The sequence below is a fragment of the Schistocerca americana genome, chromosome 3 (genome assembly GCF_021461395.2).
Source record: "Schistocerca americana isolate TAMUIC-IGC-003095 chromosome 3, iqSchAmer2.1, whole genome shotgun sequence".
Classification (NCBI taxonomy): Eukaryota; Metazoa; Arthropoda; class Insecta; order Orthoptera; family Acrididae; genus Schistocerca; species Schistocerca americana.
This window is the reverse complement of record NC_060121.1, coordinates 34,851,417-34,858,518: the sequence shown is the minus strand read 5'-3', so window position 1 is coordinate 34,858,518 and position 7,102 is coordinate 34,851,417. Positions and strand designations below refer to the sequence as shown.

Below are 7,102 nucleotides of genomic sequence, written 5' to 3'. Positions count from 1 at the left end.
TTACTTAATAACAAAACACAAAAAAATTAGCTGATGACTTTGAAATTAATGAAAAAAGTTTTTTTCGTTTCATGTCACTGGTTGAGGCAGGAACAACCAATATGTAATGTTTCTTTATGACCTCCATTCAAAAAGTTACTGGCTCTACAAGAGCCCAGGCAACAGACAGACTTTAGACATCTCCCTTCAAAATTTTTTTCAATGGAACTATTGCTCTACAATGCATCTAGTAGATCAAAATACTCTAACTAACCCTGTACATTACTGAGGTCTCTGCCAATTACATTGTTTCTTACTGAGAAAGGCAGTTGATTTATTAAAGTAAATATAAGATATTGGTTTATTAAAATATGTACAACATATTTGCAGCTTAATGGATCAGATCGAAATTCATCAAATGTTTAGTAATTGTTTTGATACATAAATCCCCACTGTGCAGCGTCACCTCTTAGATATCCCACAAAAAAACTGATGTTCCGTTCATCTGACCATCTTAGGCAGTAAACTCTCAAACAATTTTAAAAATATAACTAAACATAAATCACTAGCTGGGTACTACTGATACAAACTATGTGAGTTAAGTCATCCGTTTCCATCATAACATACTCACAGTAGTACCATTCAAACCTTGTTCCTTTACTGCATTTAACTGTTGAATTATCCAATGCCTGGTTTGGGACATACCATTCTCGAAAGAAGCAACCTTATTCTCCAATAGGTTTACTCTGTCATTCAGTTCAGACTCTACTACTTTGGTCTTATAGACATATGTGTTAGTTTCTGTACAGGATTTCACTTCATTTGCTGGTTCTCACAACTTTTTACGTTTCTGAATCTGTCTGTTCTCCTCTGACTTTATTTGACTTAAACTACTAGATGTGTTTTCAGTTGGTATACATTACTATTTTATTCTGTCTCACAAAAGCACTTGAATTTTGGAATTTCGTTTTCTAACCGAACAAGCAGCTTTCACTTGTGCCCTTTATATTTCAACCGTGGTGGTCCTAGTCTTAATACCTCACCTGTTTATTTTCTTATGCATTACTGTTAAATCTGCAACTACTTCTTCCTTAAACTTAATAAAGTTTTCGCGACAAGTAGTAACTGTTTATTACCTGGTTCTTTCAAGATAATTTCTTAATTGACTATTCTCAGACTTTAGTTCTCTGTGAGTAGATCTAATTTGAACACTTAGTTTTTTGAACATTTCCTGAAACCTACAAAGAGATTTCTCGTCTATCAAATCACTACCATCACTCCTGCTGGAGTCTTCCTCCTTATTTTGTAATTTTTTTCGCCAATTCTGATAATAATATCAGATAACTGAAATATTCTTGTCTGACTCTTCTTTTCTGTGTTACTACTGGATACTAATTAAATAAATGTTTCTCTGTTTATTATATCCTGCTATGCTGCCATGGTACAATGGCTGCGTGGATCTGCCATTGGGAAGAATGTTAGTGCTGACGTGGGAGACCCATCAGAGGAAGACATCAAAGTTGCACCCCTCTGTTTCGAAGATACCGAGATGTCAGTCGACCTCACGGATGATTGAGAGTGTAGTCTGCCGGCCACAATGTTGCTGTCTACAACGAGCTGTCAGCAACTCACTACTGTGAGTATGAGAGGCCATAAAACGCCGCTTATAGTCGCAACAGACAGTGAAAAACCTTGTGACAAAAGAGTAGCTTTCAAGTCATCGCATGAACTTGAGCGTGCCAGCAGGCTCACAGCGAGTTCCAAACACTTAATAGTTGTGGTGCCTTTGCCTGCCTCGAAGTAACTGTAGTCGATCACTAGATTTCCGTCTGGACAGTTGGTGTCAAATATTTCTTCATAATTGACATTTGCCACAGCTGACGGAGTGAGAGGTGAACGACGATCACACATCTGCCATTCAGTTTGTACTTGCAGTGTCAATTCCACGTCCTGAACCATATCCATTTAACGCTAGAATCGCTCATATCTGGACATACCGAGAACCGCTGCTGGGTCCCCGAAGACCTGCATATCTTTCCCTTTTATTATCCTGTGTCAATGGGTTATTGTTAATACTAATGAATCTATTGTCTTAAGTGTTGAAAATTTTATTACGAAATCAACAAAAATAAAGTAGTTTTTCAATAATTACCATTTATTGTTTTAAAAAATTTACACACATTTGCTGGGTGCCTTTACTGGCTACCATCACATAATGAGAACAAATAATGGTCTTTTGATCTACATTTGTTGCAGACAGTTTTCTTGTATCTACGATACTTTACAAAAGATGTGTTTCCTTCACAGTTAGACTTTATAAGGCAACGTTTTCGCTTTTTTTGTCTCTCAGGAATGTCTTCGGGTGCCACATAGGTACAGGTCTTTCTGGTTGTGTAAGCCTCCTACCTCTCTGGCTAATTAGGCTTTTGTATATGACCGTGTACCTAAAGTCCCTAATCTTTGGGATAAGGCATCTACTCCGAAGAATAATGCAAACCCGAGAGAAGTAGATGAAGTTGTAACCGAATCGCCACTGCTCACTACTTTAGCAACGACGATCAGAAACAAAGTTCTGTTGTCTTTATATATTTTTATTACGTAAACTAATTTTTAATTAACAGTAGTTAGAGGAAAATTTGGAAGAAAGGGTTTCAAAGTATGTCATTAATGAAAATAACCAACGGTCGCCATTTCGTCACCTGAGCAAGAATAATTAAATTGAAACTGAAATTTATACTCGTAAGCAATCTTACGTAAGAATAGTTATTGGCGTCATCAAGTAGCAATGGTATGTAACGCACACTTTCAAGTACTTCACACCACCCATGTCACAGTAGTCATAATCAAATAACAAACGCATACAACCTATTATATTAATTTTCATAAATCAATTAGAGGAAGATTGTTTACTGGGTGTGGACAGAAACTTTTTGTTACGTTACTCACCGTAATACTGACTGTTGTAATTATAGCAAGCAGAGAGATTGTTTGAATTTACTCAGTGGTAAGAACTGTCAATTAACTAGCAGTTACTCTGATGTTTCTTTGTAATAAAAGTTATAAATTATGCCACAAGCTATAATTTAAAAGCTGTGCTTTGACAGTGAAATTCAGTGTCCAAGTTTCCTGAAGTTTAACTGCTAATTTTTTATTATGAAAGTTACTCTTCACCAGCAAATGAATAATATTAATACTGGATTTTGCACCATTCTATTTCTAACATTATTCATACTACAGCCAAAAATTGCATTACTACGTAATTGTTCAAAGTTGGGAAAATTATGTTTTGATAATCTAATAAACTAATGTTCACTTGATTTTCAGATTATTTTCTAATTATCTCGGTTCGTACAAAGGGATAAGATGGATACTACTTGGATAACGACATAGTAAATTATTTACGTGACAATATGCACGAAAAAAATGTTATTTAGGAATAAAATTCCAATTATGCTGGTCAGCCTATTACACTTCTGGTTATAAAAAGTCTAGATCTTATTCAACTTTATGATACCGTTGGTTTGTCGAGCGGCTACGTTTAGCGGCAGAATGGGACACAAGTTGATCTTATTGCCACACCATAGCCAGTAGCAAGGGTCTCGAGTCCTCGTGATGTTATGTGAAGTACTCTTCCTGCATTTGTACTATGCCCAATAAATCCATGCACATAGCTTGCCCATATTAAACTTTCTTTACACTTTTCACTGCTCCGCACTCCGGAAACAGGCTTTTTATCTCCGCACTTTTGCGTAGGCACACCGCCGAATACACACAACCAACGACAACAGTCTCCTCGTGACTCCGAAACGCTAACTTTCTTGCGCGCTCGCACGCCCAGCGATAACGCATTTACAATTTATTATACTCTTTGACAATAGCTTTTCCCTGACTTGGCCAGCATGTCCACTTACAAAATCTTAACATTCCATGCCTATTCTCTTTATTAAACAACAAACAGCATTTGTAACTTGACAACATATTTACAAGAATGATATTCAGCACAAAAAACTTCGTAAAGCAAATAGAAAATGTATGATCATCTACAGAGTTGTGGTGTTATCATTGCTGCGTACTTCTCAGCCAACTCCTGTCCCAGCCGCAGTATGAAGTCTCTATGTTTCAACTTCTATTGTTTAGAGCATAGCACAATACTCAGGCATTTATCCCAGCCAAACCGAGCAAGTTGTAAAATGTGTGAATAGGTCGACGTCTCGACTATGCTTTGACAGAGTATTTGCGATACTCAGGCGTTTATCCCAGCCATACTGTGCAAGTTGTAAAATGTGTGAATAGGCCGGCGTCTCGACTGTGCTTTGACAGAGTATTTGCGAGACGTTTGCCGGACCATAGCCACATCTTATTTAGAGCTGCTATAAAATGAAACAGTATCTGGCTCCTTTTTCAAACCATCTTCAATTGTAAAATAAGGATGCATAATCAGGACATTCTTGTTGCTCTTTCTCTGGTAAACTGTCAGTGTGGTATTAGTCTTCTTCAATGACACTGTGCTGTGTAACTTTTTTTTTAAAACAGATGAATTTTCCTATGGGATCGATTCATGGTGCCCGCTAAACTTGTCGCATTTGCTTTCAAGGTTTCAGAGAGAGCCAAGAATGTGAAAAAATTGTCACGTGTGACATTTCTTCCTTTATTGAGGTATAGTTGCATCAACTTTTCGAGAAAAAGATCACCAATGCGCTCATCATCGTCCTAGTGTCATCCTTTCCTAGATAAATGAAAGATTTCACAACATATTTGGAGTCTTTATCTGCTGCCAGCCAATACTTTTGCTCGTATGTTTCCGAGTTTTGGGCCATGAACTGTGTGGATCTACAAAGGTACTTTGAGAGAAAGATGTTCGTCGCTTGTTAAATGTGACGCCGATTGTAGCTACACTGTGCGTTCGCAATGAACTCATAGCAGATTTCTGACACGAAAGCAAACTTGTCTTCTTTCAGTCGTTCTGATCTTGTGGATCTAATGTCAAATCTGAGATAACGCATCGTCTCTCTGAATCTGTCACGAGCCGTTATTTCCCCACTTCATTGACGACAGTGTGTCTAGTACTAAGCTCTTCGCCCCTATAGCACCACGTATGTACAGTACAGCTGTAGAAGCGTCCAGTTTTTCAACGTTCATGGTCCAATAATCGGTCTCAGTGCATTTTACAACGTGTTTCAAAATTTTGTCCTTTATCATAACACGCCACGGCAACAGCCGTGCCGCAGTGGATACACTGGTTCTCGTCAGATCACCGAAGTTAAGCGCTGTCGGGCGTGGTCGGCACTTGGATGGGTGACCATCCGGGCCACCATGCGCTGTTGCCATTTTTCGGGATGCACTCAGCCTCGTAATGCCAATTGAGGAGCTACTCGACCGAATAGTAGCGGTTTCGCTCAAGAATACCATCATAACGAATGGGAGAGTGGTGTACTGACCCCACGCCCCTCCTATCCGCATCCTCCACTGAGGATGACACGGCGGTTGGATGGTCTCGGTAGGCCACTCGTGGCCTGACGACAGATTGCTTTATCATAACACGCCAAGCACTGTAATAGGTCTCATTCTCGTTTCGTTTTGCATGCGGAGATGGCCCTGCATGGTCTGTTGTCCATATCTACCAGCTGGACACTCACCTACACTATGTGCTCAAAATTACCCGGACACCCCAGAAAACATACGTTTTCCATATTTGGTGCATTGTGCTGCCACCTAGTACCAGGTACTCCATATCAGCGACCTCAGTAGTCATTAGACATCGTGAGAGACCACAATGGGGCACTCCGCGGAACTCACGGAATTCGAACGTGGTCAGGTGACTGGATCTCACTTGTGTCATACGTCTGTACTCGATATTTTCACACTCCTAAACATCCCTAGGTCCTCTGTTTCCGATGTGATAGTGAAGTGGAAACGTGAAGGGACACGTACAGCACAAAAGTGTACAGGTGTACCTCATCATCTCTTGATTGACAGAGACCACTGACAGTTGAAGAGGAGACATCCACCCAGACCATCACACAGGGATGCCAAACAGCAGTAGGATCCACTGCAAGTACTATGACATTTAGGTGGGAGGTGAGAAAACTTGGATGTCATGGTCAAGCAGCTGCTCATAAGCCACACATCACGCCAGTAAATGCCAAACAACACTTCGCTTGGTGTCAGGAGCATAAACATTGGATGTTTGAACAGTGGAAAAACATTGTGTGGAGCGACGAATCACGGTACACAGCCTCAAACCCGCAACTTCGTACTTGAGCCAGACATAGTCTTCTATAAAGATGCTAACGAATTTAACGGAACACAAGTGGCACCAACATTGCTCATCTAACCTATCACTTACCTAAGTACTTAACTCCATTTCAATTTCAATCATATTCAATAAGTCAATTTACAATTTCAATAATCGATGATAAAATGAGCAGTTCCACATTTTCCCACTAGTACAGCGGTGTTCCTTCATGACCTAGCACCTCCCAACCCTAGAATGCAGCACTCCTCTTGGCTACTACATTAGTCATGTGACTCGACTTCATAGAACCTAGGACTTGGAATCAATTTTCACCAATGCCATACCGACCTGGACTTGGAATCAAATAGTTAAACTCTCCACCACGATACGCAACCGCGGACCACGCCCCCTACCGACCCATGTTGGCGGAATAACGTGTACTAACGTGCACTAACGTTGAGAGGCACCAACATGCCTTGCTCATACTGTGGCATCAAGCAGTCAGGCCTGCAAGATGAGTGGTCTGCCAAGCGAATGGATTTATTCTTATTTCTTGAGCAATATCAATGATTGATTATGAGCTCTAGTACTCACAATTACGCTACAAATTATTCTCCTGTTTGAATATTACGCAACGGAAACGGATAACGCACATCTGACTATTAGTAATTTACACAACTCTGATTGTTCGCTACGCCCTGCCAATACCACATTTTCTTTCTTACCCAACGGCTTTGATCAGCATGTGGCCATCGCACTGAATGTGAATGGCGCACACATTATAAATTCTGGGTATCATGACTGCACACTATTTGAAGAACAAGGCCACCAATATTTTTCTTTTCACTATCTTTTTTATTCCGATAAATTCTATTGTGGTTCAAAGAT

The 7,102-nt window shown here is 39.9% G+C and overlaps 1 pseudogene; it reads left to right on the top strand.

Moving 5' to 3' along the window:
- Positions 1-5,188: 5,188 nt before the first annotated feature.
- Positions 5,189-5,306, top strand: LOC124607837 (annotated as a pseudogene).
- The last annotated feature ends 1,796 nt before the right edge of the window (positions 5,307-7,102 follow it).